This window comes from Triticum urartu, chromosome 1 (genome assembly GCF_003073215.2).
Source record: "Triticum urartu cultivar G1812 chromosome 1, Tu2.1, whole genome shotgun sequence".
NCBI lineage: Eukaryota > Viridiplantae > Streptophyta > Magnoliopsida > Poales > Poaceae > Triticum > Triticum urartu.
Genome location: NC_053022.1, coordinates 156,276,597 through 156,292,665, shown reverse-complemented (window position 1 = coordinate 156,292,665; position 16,069 = coordinate 156,276,597).

Here is a 16,069-nt window from a genome sequence, read left to right as displayed (position 1 = left end):
GCTTAGCTTTGGGTTCGATCTTGCGGTGTCCTTACCCAGTGACAGAAGGGGCAGCAAGGCACGTATTTTATCGTTGCCATCGAGGATAACAAGATGGGGTTTATTTCATATTGCATGAATTTATCTCTCTACATCATGTCATCTTGCTTAAGGCGTTACTCTGTTTTTAACTTAATACTCTAGATGCATGCTGGATAGCGGTTGATGAGTGGAGTAATAGTAGTAGATGCAGAATCGTTTCGATCTACTTGTCACGGACATGATGCCTATATACATGATCATGCCTAGATATTCTCATAACTATGCTCAATTCTGTCAATTGCTCAACAGTAATTTGTTCACCCACCGTAGAATACTTATGCTCTTGAGAGAAGCCACTAGTGAAACCTATGGCCCCCGGGTCTATTCTCATCATATCAATCTCCATCACTTTAATCTTGCTTTGCTTTTTATTTTGATTTTACTTTTTACTTTGCATCTTTATACCAAAAATACCAAAAATATTGTATCTATCAGATATCACTCTCGTAAGTGACCTTGAAGGGATTGACAACCCCTAATCGCGTTGGTTGTGAGTAGCGCTTTGTGCAAGGGACTTGAGCGTGGGCTCCTACTGGATTGATACCTTGGTTCTCAAAAACTGAGGGAAATACTTACGCTACTCAGCTGCATCATCCCTTCCTCTTCGGGGAAAACCAACTCAAGCTCAAGACGTAGCAAGAAGGATTTCTGGCGCCGTTGCTGGGGAGTCTACGCAAAAAGTCAGCATACCAAGTACCCATCACAATCCCTATCTCTCGCATTACATTATTTGCCATTTGCCTCTCGTTTTCCTCTCCCCCCAAATCAGCCTTGCCGTTTTATTCGCCCTCTCTCTCTCTATCCTTCCTCTCTATTTGCCTCTTTTTGCCCGTTTGCTTTTTGTTTGCTCATGTGTTAGATTGCTTGTTTGTCGCGATGGCTCAAGATACTACCAAATTGTGTGACTTCACCAATACCAATAATAATGATTTCCTTAGCACTCCGATTGCTCCTCTTACCGATGTTGAATCTTGTTATGAAAGATCAATTCATCGGCCTTCCTAGTGAAGATGCCGCTACTCATCTGAATAGCTTCGTTGATTTATGTGATATGCAAAAGAAAAAAGATGTCAATAACGATGTTGTTACATTGAAGCTATTTCCTTTTTCTCTTAGAGATCGTGCTAAAGCTTGGTTTTCGTATTTGCCTAAGAATAGTATTGATTCATGGAACAAGGGTAAAGATGCTTTTATCTCTAAGTATTTTCCTCCCGCTAAGATCATCTCTCTTAGAAACGATATTATGAACTTTAAACAACTTGATCATGAACATGTTGCACAAGCTTGGGAGAGAATGAAATTAATGATACGTAATTGCCCTACTCATGGTTTGAATTTGTGGATGATTATACAAAAAATTTATGCAGGATTGAATTTTGCTTCTAGAAATCTTTTAGATTCGGCCGCGGGAGGCACTTTTATGGAAATCACTTTAGGAGATGCAACTAAACTCCTAGATAATATTATGGTTAATTATTCTCAATGGCATACTGAAAGATCTTCTAATAAAAAAGTGCATGCGATAGAAGAAATTGATGTGTTGAGTGGAAAGATGGATGAACTTATGAAATTATTTGCTACTAAGAGTGTTTCTTCTGATCCTAATGATATGCCTTTGTCTACTTTGATTGAGAATAACAATGAATCTATGGATGTGAATTTTGTTGGTAGGAATAATTTTGGTAACAACGCTTATAGAGGGAATTTTAATCCTAGGCCATATCCTAGTAATCCTTCTAATAATTATGGGAATTCCTACAACAACTCTTATGGAAATTATAATAAGATGCCCTCTGAATTTGAGACTAGTGTTAAAGAGTTTATGAATTCACAAAAGAATTTTAATGCTTTGCTTGAGGAGAAATTGCTTAAAGTTGATGATTTGGCTAGAAACGTTGATAGAATTTGTCTTGAGGTTGATTCTTTAAAGCTTAGATATATTCCTCCTAAGCATGATATCAATGAGTCTCTCAAATCCATGATAATTTCCATTGATGAGTGCAAGGAAAGAACCGCTAGGATGCGTGCTTCCAAAGATGCCTTTATTAAAGCGTGTTCTTCCAATACCTATGAAAATCAAGATGAAGATCTAAAAGTTATTGATGTGTCTCCTATTAAATATTTATTTTGCAATATGAATCTTGATGAAACTGAATATGATCTTCCTTTACCTAGAAGGCGTTCTAAAAATTTGGAGTATTTAGATCTTAATGATGAAATTGATGAAAGTGGGATTGAAAGAAATAAAAATCTAGATGTTGCTAAACCCACTATATTGGATTTCAAGGAATTTAATTATGAAATTTTCTCTTTAATTGATTGTATTTCCTTGTTGCGATCCGTGCTAAATTCTCCACATGCTTATAGTCAAAATAAAGCCTTCACCGAACATATTGTTGATGCCTTGATGCAATCTTCTGAAGAAAAACTTGAGTTGAAAGTTTCTATCCCTAGAAAACTCTATGATGAGTGGGAGCCAACTATTAAAATTAAAACTAAAGATTATTAGTTTTATGCTTTGTGTGATTTGGGTGCTAGTGTCTCTACTATTCCCAAGACTTTGTGTGATTTACTAGATTTCTGTAATTTTGAAGATTGCTCTCTAAACTTGCATCTTGCGGATTCCACTATTAAGAAACATATGGGAAGGATTAATGATGTTCTTATTGTTTCAAATAGGAATTATGTGCCCGTAGATTTCATTGTTCTTGATATAGATTGCAATCCTTCTTGCCCTATTATTCTTGGTAGACCTTTCCTTAGAATGGTTGGTGCGATTATTGATATGAAGGAAGGGAATATTAGATTTCAATTTCCATTAAAAAAGGGCATGGAACACTTTACTAGAAATAAAATAAAATTACCATATGAAACTATCATGAGAGCCACTTATGGATTGCCTACCAAAGATGGCAATACCTAGATCTATCCTCGCTTTTATGCCTAGCTAGGGGCGTTAAACGATAGCGCTTGTTGGGAGGCAACCAAATTTTATTTTTATTCTTTGCTTTTTGCTCCTGGTTAGTAATAAATAAATTATTTAGCCTCTGTTTTGGTTGTGTTTTTTGTGTTTAATTAGTGTTTGTGCCAAGTAGAACCGTTGGGAAGACTTGGGGAAAGTCTTGTTGAACTTGCTGTAAAAAACAGAAACTTTAGCGCTCACGAGAACTGCTGTCATTTTTATTTTAAGAGTGATATTTAGTTAATTATTTTTGCATATGATTAATAGATAAATTCCTCACGTCCATCAGTTTATTTTATAATTTTTGGGGTTCCAGATCTTGTGCTAGCTACAGATTACTACAGACTGTTCTGTTTTTGACAGATTCTGTTTTCCGTTTGTTGTTTGCTTATTTTGATGAATCTATGGCTAGTAAAATAGTTTATAATCCATAGAGAAGTTCGAATACAGTAGGTTTAACACCAATATAAATACATAATGAGTTCATTACAGTACCTTGAAGTGGTCTTTTGTTTTCTTTCGCTAACGGAGCTCACGAGTTTTCTATTTTGAGTTTTGTGTTGTGAAGTTTTCAAGTTTTGGGTGAATTCTTTTGATGGATCATGGAAAAAGGAGTGGAAAGAGCCTAAGCTTTGGAAAGACATGTAACAAGCATAGGCTCCCCCTACATGTATGCACTCATGTAAATGTGAAATATAGAGGCATGTGAGAGCATAACCATGACAAAGTAGGCAATGTGTTACATGTATCTTGGCCATATGCATCAGAGCAAAAGATTATCAAGGAAAATACCTTCATGCTCATGAGTCCTTCTTGCAAACAGTATGTACATAAGCAAGAATTCCTCATACTCATGATTTTGATGCATACACTTACCTTGTAGTCTTTAGCTGTCTTAGGATGGAATGAACCTGCACAAACAAGGTTAGATAACACAGGTACATCCACTAGCCAGAGCAAACCAAAGAAGCCACAAGAGAACCAAGACTGGGATGACATGTAGAGAGTGAGTACAAGGTACCACATTGGATTCAACATGTCCCCAAGAGTAAAGATATGCAATGAATTTGACTGATTTCTTTCCCTTAGGTGTCTTGCTCCCCCTGAATCTTACATGGGATATTGGGAGAAGATAGGGAACAGAAAATCAGAGCTGAAAGATACAAATGGATAGAACTTAATGCAAATAAGCACATATGAACATGTCTTTCCCCCAAAAAGACATGTGACATCTCTCCTCTTGAACATCAAGCATCTGGGGATCCTTGAGTATTCTCTCCCCCTGGAAATCTCTTTCTCCCCCTTAATACTTTCTCCCTTCTAGGTGATAAGCTTTGATGTGATCTCTCTCTCCCCCTTTGACATCAATTTCCAAAAAGGGCTTTCTGGAATCCGTCGTATAGGTTTGGTCCTTGAGACTCAGCACAAAGCAATGGATAAAACTGTGATGCTTGTAGAGGACAAGATTCATTGAGTAGAGCTGGATCAGAAGAAATATAGAACAAGTGGCAAACTGTTTTTCCTGTTGTGAAGTCGGTGGCACCGAGTGGCATGTTTCGGTGGGGCCGAAAAGATTCGGTTGGACCGAAAACTACAAGTCGGTGAAACCGAGTTCAACACAGAGAAAAACAGTTGTCACCTCAGCTCACTAAACATGTAGGATCTCACAAAGATTTGCAATGAATTGAATGCAGAAAATGCAGAACAAAAACAAAAAGAAAAGAGAAGAAACTGAAAGATCTAGATGAAGTTTTTTTTTTGAAAAAGAGAAAGAAAATAAATATGCATGAGACAAATGCAATAACACAGAAAAGAACACAAGAGAACTTCATCTAGAGTTGGGCGGTGACATAGTCACCTATGTTAGAGTATATTGACTTAGGAGTCAAGTGAGAACACTTGATCATAGGTCATACTCATCATTTAAGCTCAAAATGGGGTTAACATTTTTCGTTTAAGCAACTTGATGTATTCACATCTTGTTGAGTTGCTTTGACTCATGACTTGGAGTAAAGCTTCTCTAAGATGGAATAACATACCTTGGGTGGTGGTGTGGGTCTTGCTCATGTAGTTGAACTTGTGTGGGTGCTCAAGGTTGATGTAGCTCATCAAGAGTTGGGAGCACCACTTGGAGTTTGAGTTCATCTACCTACATGGGTTAGTTCTTGCAAGGAAGAGCACTTGTGTATCCAAAAATGACAATCGTGAAGCTAAACATAGAATTTATCAAAGGATATGTTTGAATGGTTTTGTGCTTCCTTGTCTTCAACCACCATTGTGTAGAGACTTGGTGATGTAGAGATTGCTCAAGATGTGAGTGAGTTGCAATCTCATAGAATTAGATTCAGCCAAGTACCTACATGAGTTAGATAACATGCAAGGTACAAATATATCCAAGACATAAGATAGTCATCATAAGAGATATATCATGGATTGGTCATAAGTTCATGTCTTGCATGAATCCAATGGAGTTCCTACTCCAAGTTCGAAGCATCAATAATGTTCAATTCACCTCTCAACCTGCAAAATACTTTCTCATCAAGAGGTTTAGTAAATATATCCGCTAATTGCTTATCGGTGCGAACATGCTTAAGATCAATGTCACCCTTAGCAACATGGTCTCGAATGAAATGATGACGAACTTCAATATGCTTAGTTCGAGAATATTGTACAGGATTATGACCAATTTTGATAGCACTTTCATTGTCACAAAGCAGTGGAACATGTTTCACATAGATCCCATAAACTTTAAGAGTTTGGGTCATCCAAAGTAATTGAGCACAACATGAACCAGCGACAATGTATTCCGCTTCGGCGGTGGATAAGGATACCGAGTTTTGTTTCTTGGAAGACCAAGACAAAAGAGATCTACCAAGAAATTGACAAGTACCCGAAGTGGACTTTCTATCAACCTTGTCTCCGGCATAATCTGAGTCGGAATAGCCAACAAGATCAAAAGAAGACCTCTTAGGATACCAAATGCCAAAGTTTGGTGTATGAATTAAGTATCTCACTATCCTTTTCACGGCCTTAAGATGACATTCTTTAGGAGCAGCTTGATAACATGCACACATGCACACACTTAGCATAATGTCGGGACGTGAAGCACATAGGTATAACAAAGAACCAATCATAGAGCGATAAACCTTTTGATCAACCGTTCACCATCTTTGGTCAAATCAAGATGTCCACTAGTAGGCATGGGTGTAGGCATACCTTTGCATTCTTGCATATTGAACTTCTTGAATAAGTCCTTGGTGTACTTTGTTTGAGAGACAAATGTACCTTCCTTAGTTTGCTTGATTTGCAAACCGAGAAAGAATTTGAGTTCACTCATCATAGACATCTCAAACTTCTCTGACATTAGCTTTCCAAACTTTTCACTAAAGAGAGGGTTAGTTGAACCAAATATGATATCATCAACATAAATTTGGCATACAAATAGTTCTCCATTAAACCTTTTAGTAAAAAGAGTAGAATCAATTTTACCAATTTCAAAACCACTTGCAATAAGGAACTTGGTCAAGCATTTATACCATGCTCTAGGAGCTTGTTTAAGATCATAAAGAGCTTTGTGAAGTTTGTAAACATGATTTGGTTTCTTAGGATTGATAAAGCCGGGAGGTTGTTTGACATAAACTTCCTCCTCTATTTCACCATTTAGAAAAGCACTTTTAATGTCCATTTGGTACAAGGTGATATTATGGTGATTAGCATAGGCAAGTAAGATGCGAATGGACTCAAGTCTAGCAACGGGAGCATATGTCTCACCATAGTCCATACCTTCGACTTGTGTGTACCCTTGGGCGACGAGACGTGCTTTGTTGAGAACCACTTGTCCATCTTCATCTTGCTTGTTGCAAAACACCCATTTGGTACCAATGATGTTGTGGTTGTTGTCGGGCTTCTCAACCAATGTCCAAACTTGGCTTCTCTCAAAGTTGTGTAGCTCTTCATGCATAGCGTTTATCCAATCCGGATCTTCCAATGCTTCTTCAACCTTCATAGGTTCAATGCTAGAGATGAATGAATAGTTTTCACAAAAGTTAGCTAAATGAGTTTTTGAGCGAGTGATTCTCTTGGTTTGTATATCATTGTAGATTTGCTCGACGGGATGATCTTTGGCAATTCTTGCTCGAACTCGTGAGAGCTTTTGCTTGGGTCTTCGTTGAACATCTTCTTCATCTTGTTCTTCTTCTTGGCCTTCTTCATTGTTGACGTTGTCGTTCTCTTGTCGTGGTGGAGAAGGAGGTTGTTGATGTTCATCTTGATGCATTTCCTCGTCTTCTTCATCTTGGTGTGTCCCACTTGTGGATGCTTCCGTATCAATTCTTGGTTCACCTTGTCGTGAAGTAGAAGCTTCCACTTGGACGGACGAGGTACTCTCCTTCACCTTCGTTGGACGAATTTTGCCAATAGACAAGTCTTGGATTGCTTCTGAAGGGTCTTTGTCTCCTACATCGATTGGCAATTGCTCTACTTGCGAGCCATTAGATTCATCAAACTTCACATCTACCGTCTCTTCAACCTTTCGGGTGAAATTGTTGTAGACACGGTAAGTGTGAGAGTTTGATCCATAACCAAGTAGAAAACCTTCATGAGATTTAGGAGCAAACTTTGAACGACGATGCTTGTCAAGAATGTAGCACTTTGAGCCGAATACTCGAAAGTATCCAACTTGGGGTTTGTTACCGGTGAGGAGCTCGTATGCCGTCTTGCCGAGTAGCTTGTGAAGATACAAGCGATTTGTTGCATGACAAGCTATCTCAACTGCTTCTGCCCAAAAGTGCTTCGGCGCCTTGTACTCATCAAGCATCGTTCTCGCCATTTCGATGAGCGTCCGGTTCTTCCTCTCAACAACTCCATTTTGTTGAGGTGTGTACGTAGCCGAGAACTCGTGTGAAATCCCTTCTTCGTCAAGAAAGGTGTCCACATTTGCGTTTTTGAACTCCGTTCCGTTGTCACTCCGAACCTTCTTGATCTTCACGTCAAACTGATTTTGGGCCTTTCTAGCGAAGTTTTTGAAGATCTTCTGGACCTGCGACTTGTCATCAAGAAAGAACACCCACGTAAATCTTGAAAAATCATCAACTATAACTAGACCAAAAGAATTTCCACCGAGACTCTTGTAAGCATTGGGACCAAAAAGATCCATATGAAGTAGCTCGAGTGGCCTCCTTGTGGTCATGATGTTCTTCACGGGATGCCTTCCTCCAACCTGTTTACCTGCTTGACAAGCACTGCAAAGTCTATCCTTATCAAATATGACATCGTTAACTCCAAGGATATGATTTCCTTTAATAAGCTTGTCAAGGTTTCTCATGCCAACGTAACCTAGTCGTCTATGCCACAACCAACCTTTTGATTATTTAGCAATAAAGCAAGTTTTAGGTTGTGCCTTTTTAGAGAAATCGACAATGTAAAGATCACCTCTACGTATACCGGTAAAGACCATTTTATGATTGTCTCGACGAAACACTTGGCAATCTACCTCAGTAAATAGGACATTCAAACCGAAATCAGCAAGTCTAGATACTGAAAGTAAGTTGTAGCCGAGAGATTCAATGAGCATGACATTTTGAATGGAACTATCATGTGAGATGGCCACCTTACCAAGGCCAACCACTTTACCATCTGAATTATCACCAAAGGTGACATATTTTCGAGGGCCGTCATTTTCAGCAAGCTCACGAAACATCTCTTCATCTCCGGTCATATGATCAGTACATCCACTATCAAGAACCCATTCCTTTCCTCCTGACACATATCCCCGAAGATTTGCCATAAGACCAAAATGTCTCATTGCATCATCAAGATCGAAGTCACTATCATCATCATCATCATAGTATCCATGTTCCCCATGATCTTGTGACTCATCATTTCCTAGAGAGGGTAATTCATTAGATAAATGATCATCAAAGTGGTCACCTTTATGAATTCTTATAGCTTCGGATATAATATCACTAATGATTCCAACATCTCCTTTAGCACGCTTGAGATTGGTAAGCTCAAATAGACAATCACCAAAACTAGGATCACTAGAGTTCATCTTACTCAAGGCAATAGATTTATGGAGAATTTCATCCAAATTTTTCAAGAAATAATCGGGAAATCGTCCCTCAAGAAATTTCCATATAGTATAGGCACAATTAAGAGTAGGCAAACTAGCAATCAAATTTTTGGGCAATCCTCTAATGATGAGCTCAACAGTTCTAAGATTGCAAATTATGTCAATATCTTCATCTAGGGTAGGATGCAAAGGATCAATATGAGGTGCACAAGGGCTAGAAATATACTTGTTCAAATGATATTGATTGAAAATTACAAGCATCTCATTTTTCCACTCATGAAAATACTCTCCATCAAGAATAGGCACTCTATGTCTAAGACTCCCTAAAGTAGACACATCCATCTTCCTCCAATGGTGATTAAACCAAGGCAATGGAGACCAAAGCTCTGATACCACTTGTAGGACCTTGAAGTAGATGTGTCTAGAGGGGGGGTGATTAGACACTTAATGCTAAAGTTGCAATTTTTAAGCTTTTTCGGTTTAAGTGGAGTTTAGGCACAATTTCAACATTCACAATACATATCAAGCAAGCATGCAAAGAGTATATAGGCAGCGGAAAGTAAGCATGCAACTTGTAAGAATGTAAAGGGAAGGGTTTGGAGAATTCAAACGCAATTGGAGACACGGATGTTTTTCCCGTGGTTCGGATAGGTGGTGCTATCCTACATCCACGTTGATGGAGACTTCAACCCACGAAGGGTAACGGTTGCGCGAGTCCACGGAGGGCTCCACCCACGAAGGGTCCACGAAGAAGCAACCTTGTCTATCCCACCATGGCCATCGCCCATGAAGGACTTGCCTCACTAGCGGTAGATCTTCACGAAGTAGGCGATCTCCTTGCCCTTACAAACTCCTTGGTTCAACTCCACAATCTTGTCGGAGGCTCCCAAGTGACACCTAGCCAATCTAGGAGACACCACTCTCCAAAAAGTAACAAATGGTGTGTTGATGATGAACTCCTTGCTCTTGTGCTTCAAATGATAGTCTCCCCAACACTCAACTCTCTCTCACAGGATTTGGATTTGGTGGAAAGAAGATTTGAGTGGAAAGCAACTTGGGGAAGGCTAGAGATCAAGATTCATGTGGTAGGAATGGAATATCTTGGCCTCAACACATGAGTAGGTGGTTCTCTCTCAGAACATATGAGTTGGAAGTGTAGATGTGTTCTGATGGCTCTCTCTACGAGTGAAGAGGAGGTGGAGGGGTATATATAGCCTCCACACAAAATCCAACCGTTACACACAATTTACCAATCTCGGTGGGACCGAATCAACAAACTCGGTCGGACCGAAATAGTAAACTTAGTGACCGTTAGAGATTTTCGGTGGGACTGACATGCAACTCGGTAGGACCGATATGGTTAGGGTTAGGGCATAACGTAATCTCGGTGAGACCGATTACACAAACTCGGTGAGACCGATTTGGTAATAAGCTAACCAGAGGGTTGGTCAGGCAAACTCGGTGGGACCGATTACACAAACTCGGTGAGACCAATTTTGGTAATGAGCATACACAGTGAGTTTGCATTGTAACCTCGGTAGTACCGATTGCACAAGATCAGTGAGACCGATTTTGGCAATGGACATACACAGTGAGCTTACAATCCCATCTCGGTGAGACCGAGATCCCTATCGGTAGAACCGATTTGCTAGGGTTTGGCAATGGCTATGACAAGTGAAACTCGGTGGCGCCGGATAGAAATAATCGGTAGGTCCGAGTTTGGCTTAGGTTTAGGTCATATCTGGAAGTGGGAAAGTAGCTGAGGATTTTGGAGCATATCATTAAGCACTTGAAGCAAGAGGCTCATTAAGCAACACCTCATCCCTCCTTGATAGTATTGGCTTTTCCTATGGACTCAATGTGATCTTGGATCACTAAAATGTAAAATGAAGAGTCTTGAGCTTTAAGCTTTAGCCAATCCTTTGTCCTTAGCATCTTGGAGAATTTCCCACAACCTTTAGTCCATGCCACTCCATTGTTGAACTTATCTGAAACATACTAGATAGAAACGTTAGTCCAACAAGAGATATGTTGTCATTAATTACCAAAACCACCTAGGGAGCACTTGTGCTTTCAGCGCCATGGGAAACCAGTTCGCCATGACCCTTTCATCTCCGTTGGCGGCTTCGATGCACAGCTCGTAGAGCTGCAGGAACTCCGCGGGGTCCGCCGTGCCATCGTAGCGAGGGGGCAGGTCAGGCTTGAACTTTCCTGGCCATGCGACGCCGCGTAGCTCGGGGGTGAGGGCGCAGCAGCCGGCTGTGGCCACTGGTGCCCTTTGCTGGTACTGAGCTTGCTCTTGGGGATTGTCGTGCGCCGCCGCTTGAAGCAGGGCGGGGTCTTGGCGTGGAGGTGCAGGGACGCGATCTTGGCGCGCCGGTGCTGGGAGCGCGCGAGCACCTTCTCGGGGATGAGGGATCTCTTGGCAGCTTCTTTCTTGCTGCGCAGGCGCCGGACGCGGAGGGTCTCGCCCTGGGGCTGCGCGCCTTGGAGCCAGGGCGCCTTCTTGGGGAGGAGGTGGCGGAGGCACCTCCTGGTCTTCGCCTCCCACGCGGAATGGAGGGCGAGGCAGTGAGAAGGACGGCAAGGGGGAGCCCCCTGCTGCACTGACGAGCTCGGTGATGCGGGCGAGCCAGTCCTCGTAGAGGTCGTCGATGGGGCGGTAGTGGAGGAGCTCTCTTGCCAGGAGCAGCGCGGCGTGCGCGTCCGCGGGGGCACGACGGGCGTGGGACGACGAAGCGGCTGGAGTTAGCGACGGTGTGGCGATGCGGCCCTCCCGCCGCACCGATGGATGCTGGGACAAGGCCTGCTGCTCGTTCCCCGCCGGACCGGTGGCGGCGTTGGCGGCAGGCGACGGGGAACGACGAGGGCGACCGCCGACGGGCGCCGTCTGGGCGACGCGGGTGGCGAGAGCAGCCCGGCGCTCGGCGCGAGCCCAACGAGCGTCAGCCATGGACACGATGGAAGATCACACGCGAACAGCGGAAGAAAGATTTCGGCACACCCCTACCTGGCGCGCCAAATGTCGGATTTCGGGTTCCGGCAGACCCTTGAGGTTCGAACACTGGGGTGCGCGCGGAGATCTCTCCCCTACCGATCTACGTCCAATCTCCTCGCGTGATCTAAGCTGGAAACAACGAACAACACAAGGGACGCGAGATTTATACTGGTTCGGGCCACCATTGTGGTGTAATACCCTACTCCAGTGTGTGGTGTGGTGGATTGCCTCAGGGGCTAATGATGAACAGTACAAAGGGAGAACAGCCTCGCGAGAGGTGTTCTTGAGTTGGCGCGATGAACTGCTAGGGTGAGTTCAGTCGCCTCTCTCTCTACCGGTGGATCGATCGATCTCTGCCTGGATGTCCGGCTCCCTGGGTGTGTGTCCCCTCTACTCTGTGGTGGCTAGCTCTATTTATAGAGGCCCTGGGCCTCTCCCCAAATAATGAGCGGGAAGGGCGCCAACAATAGGTCGACGTGTTGGGCATACTGCCGCCTCAAATACAAAACTGGGCGGACGCCGGGCGGGCGGCCGACCCAAATGAACAAAAAGCGGACAAATATGTCGTTCGTTTGGATCGACCCATTGGAGTTGCTCTTTTTTTTAGAGTATGCCAATGGCATACCATATTTTTATAGAAGGCAGAAGATTATATACAAGAACCCTAACGAGGTGCGAACAGCTCGTAGGGGGAACCCACTCGACGCCAACTTCCTAAAACCTATGACTATTCTCTCGCGAAAGGGTCTAAAGCACCCGCTCCGCCTAACTCGGCCTTCCTCCAATCATCAATCTCATCTAGGATCTCTGTTTTGAGTTGTGCAGCCGATCTTTGTCTCGAGACATTGTTGAACACACGCGCATTGCGTTGCTTACAGAGGGCCCATGCAATTAGGATGGTGATGGAATCGAATCCTCTTCTGAGCTTGCCATTGAATTGTCTCCTTTGGTCGAGCCACTATTGTAAGAAGGTTGCATCGGTGGATGGGATTTGCACGTTGAGTCTCCATTCGCTGAAACGGGAGTGCCACACTTCTTTAGCATAACCACAATGAGCGAGGATGTGATCGGGGTTGTCCTCATCTTGCAAGCAAGTGTAACAGGTGGACGTCGTATCTTGGAGGCCATGACGAGCTCGCCGGTCAGAAGTCCATAGGCGGCGTTGGCTGGCGAGCCACATGAAGATTTTGCACTTTAACAGCGCCCAATTTCGCCAGATGCAGCCTACGATGGGGGTTTTGATTCGCCCCATGCAAAGCCATCTATAAGTGGAACTAGCATTGTATTTGCCAGACGCATGGCAAGGCCAAAGGAAGTGGTCCTGCTCATCGAGATTTCTCTCCACCGCACTGATGGCCTGGCACAGAGAGTAAACTTGCATGTGGCCCAAAAAAGATAGCTCCCCTTGCACATCAACCATTCAGGCATTGTCGTTGAGCGCATCTCTCACCGTTCTTCTGTTCCTGTTTCTTGTACTGACCATCGCGTAGATTAATGGAGCTATGTCAGCGACCGTCACGCCGTTGATCCAGCGATCTCTCCAAAAGAGAACTTTAGATCCCTCTCCTACCTTAATATATTAACAAAGCCGTTGAAGACCTCACGTGCTTGTTCATCCACGATCAGGTTTAGTCCTTGCCATGGTCTACTCGGATCAGACCTCACGTTGGAGTTGCTCTTAGGGGCGCGAGTGGATATGCTCTAACAATCAACTAAAGATTGGTCCCCCGTCTCTTGGAGTTGCTCTAATCTCCTTCCCGTGTTGACTGTTTGGTCTTGGTTCGATCGGCCCAGGTACTCGTACCGAGGTGAGAAAGCTGGCCGACACCTTGGCCCCAATCTTGGCGAGCCAAATCCTCGCCTTGCCGCTGCCGTTCCCTGCCATAGGTGGCATCTGGTCCTGCTGTGCCGACACTCCCTGATGCTGGTGACTTTCCTCGGCAAGGGAGGCTCCAAAGTAAACCTGTCTTTGATGGATCTGTAGACATTTTTCTGTGAGCTCGTTCTAATAGCCAAGTCTGGACGACAGTGTTGACAGTATTGGCAGCTGGGCGTGCTCCAATCATCGAGCTGGGTATGCTGATTGTCCAGCCAGAGCAAGCAACTACTTCATTGGTACGACAAGCACAGACCCCTGTGATCTATACCATCAATTCATAATCATGGCAAAATGTTCTGACCCATGGGAATCTAATTACGTTGCAGATATATAGAAGGCACCAGCAGGCCCTAAAATCACAGGTGTTAGACTTGACATGTCTGCGGGCGAAGGTTGTTACTCTTTGTCACTAATCATGGGTTGTGCCTGTCCATGTGTTCTAAACATCTCATAGGTTTTTTATCTTTGTGCAGATGATAGTTCTACAAGCAACGTGACCGCCCAATAGCCATAAACCATCAGCCAAACAAGAGATAATACAATGAAATTCCGAGATTGACAATGGTTATCTCTCAAATTACTAAGTTTGCGAAGGAGATGCTCCACGCGATTGGTGAGATGTGCATAGATCTACCCGGCGACAGTAGTTGGTCAGCCTACAGACCAAGTTCCTGGCCGGACGAGGCTGCGAAGGGGTCACAACTGATTGGACAGAATAGCACTTCTGCTCGAATTTAAAGAAACTATTTGGTCAATTCAGATTTGAGATGAAAGTCACATTTAAGGCCCAAGCAGACTCCAACATGTTGCACAGCATGCCCATGTCTGATGAATTGACGATGGCTGGCAGGATAGCACACTTGAGCAACAGACATATGAAGAGGAAAAATAAGAAAGTGAACAACCTCCCAAGGTCTTCAGCTAGGCATGAGAAACTGTTTCTTATGAGGAAATTGAGGATGCTACAAAAATTGTTTGCTCCTACTGGGAAAGGAAGGGCTATCCACCCTCCCTCCACAGCGGGCTGCCTAAGGCCTGAAACAGCAACATGGTCGAAACCAGACCAGCTGAACCAATCGAAGACTCAAGTTACCAAAGCTACCAGTAGCACGAGACTTGGTACTACAGACAGAATAGCAATAAAAGAGAACTAATGCAGGGGGTGAGGAACTCCTTGTAGGAGGAGCCTTTGTGGAAGAACTGGAGTCATTGATTCATCCTTGAGCAGCAGCTGTACGAGGAGAAGTCATCAATTCACCTTGGAGAGTAGCATGTCTTGCGGTGTACAGACTGGAATGATCTGAGCAGCTTCAGTAACAAGTTCTGAGACAAGCACTCGCTTCACGGAAAGAAACACATCGGTGGCGAGCTGTTGGACGGCGCAAGGTCCATGCATAGTGGCATATATCCTCCTGGCCTGACCTTGCCATTGTCATGGCAACGGTACCGTCGGGCATCAGCCTCGGCAGTGATGATACCGGGGTTACCTGCGTCACTGTCGTCGATGTAGTACATTGCTGCCTTGAGGTTGAGGCCGGAAGGGAGGTCCTTGATCTCCACCACCTTGGAGCAACCTCTGGCAAGGTACACGACCCTCTCAGGCAGAATCTCATCAGGTATCTCAAGCCACCTCCTAGCAGGATCATGTGCATCGGGGCCAACTTCCTCCACTTCACAGTAGAGGCTGAACTGAAAAGAACGGCCGCGAGCGTGCACAACACGGCGGCGGAGCACCATCAGCAGCCCCCCGCGGGATACCAGCAGGTACCGCGACACCTCCTCCTCCTCATCATCATCCCAGTGAAGCTGTTTCAGAACTTGAGCCTCCTGTTTCCTGGTGTGCTGGATTAGTTCCTGACGAGGTAGCAGCAGCTGTCCATCCTTCTCAACCCGCACCACCAGCACATCCTCGTTGCTGGTGAGGAAATGGAATGCTCCATTGGTGTAGCTGACATCTTCTAGAACGACTCCGCCCTCCATTGCGGGGAGATTGACCCGGAAACCTTGGGCCACGGGGCGCTGGTGGCGCGCTGCCTCGTCCAGCACCCAGAGAGCGAACACAGCCGTGTTCCCGGAGCC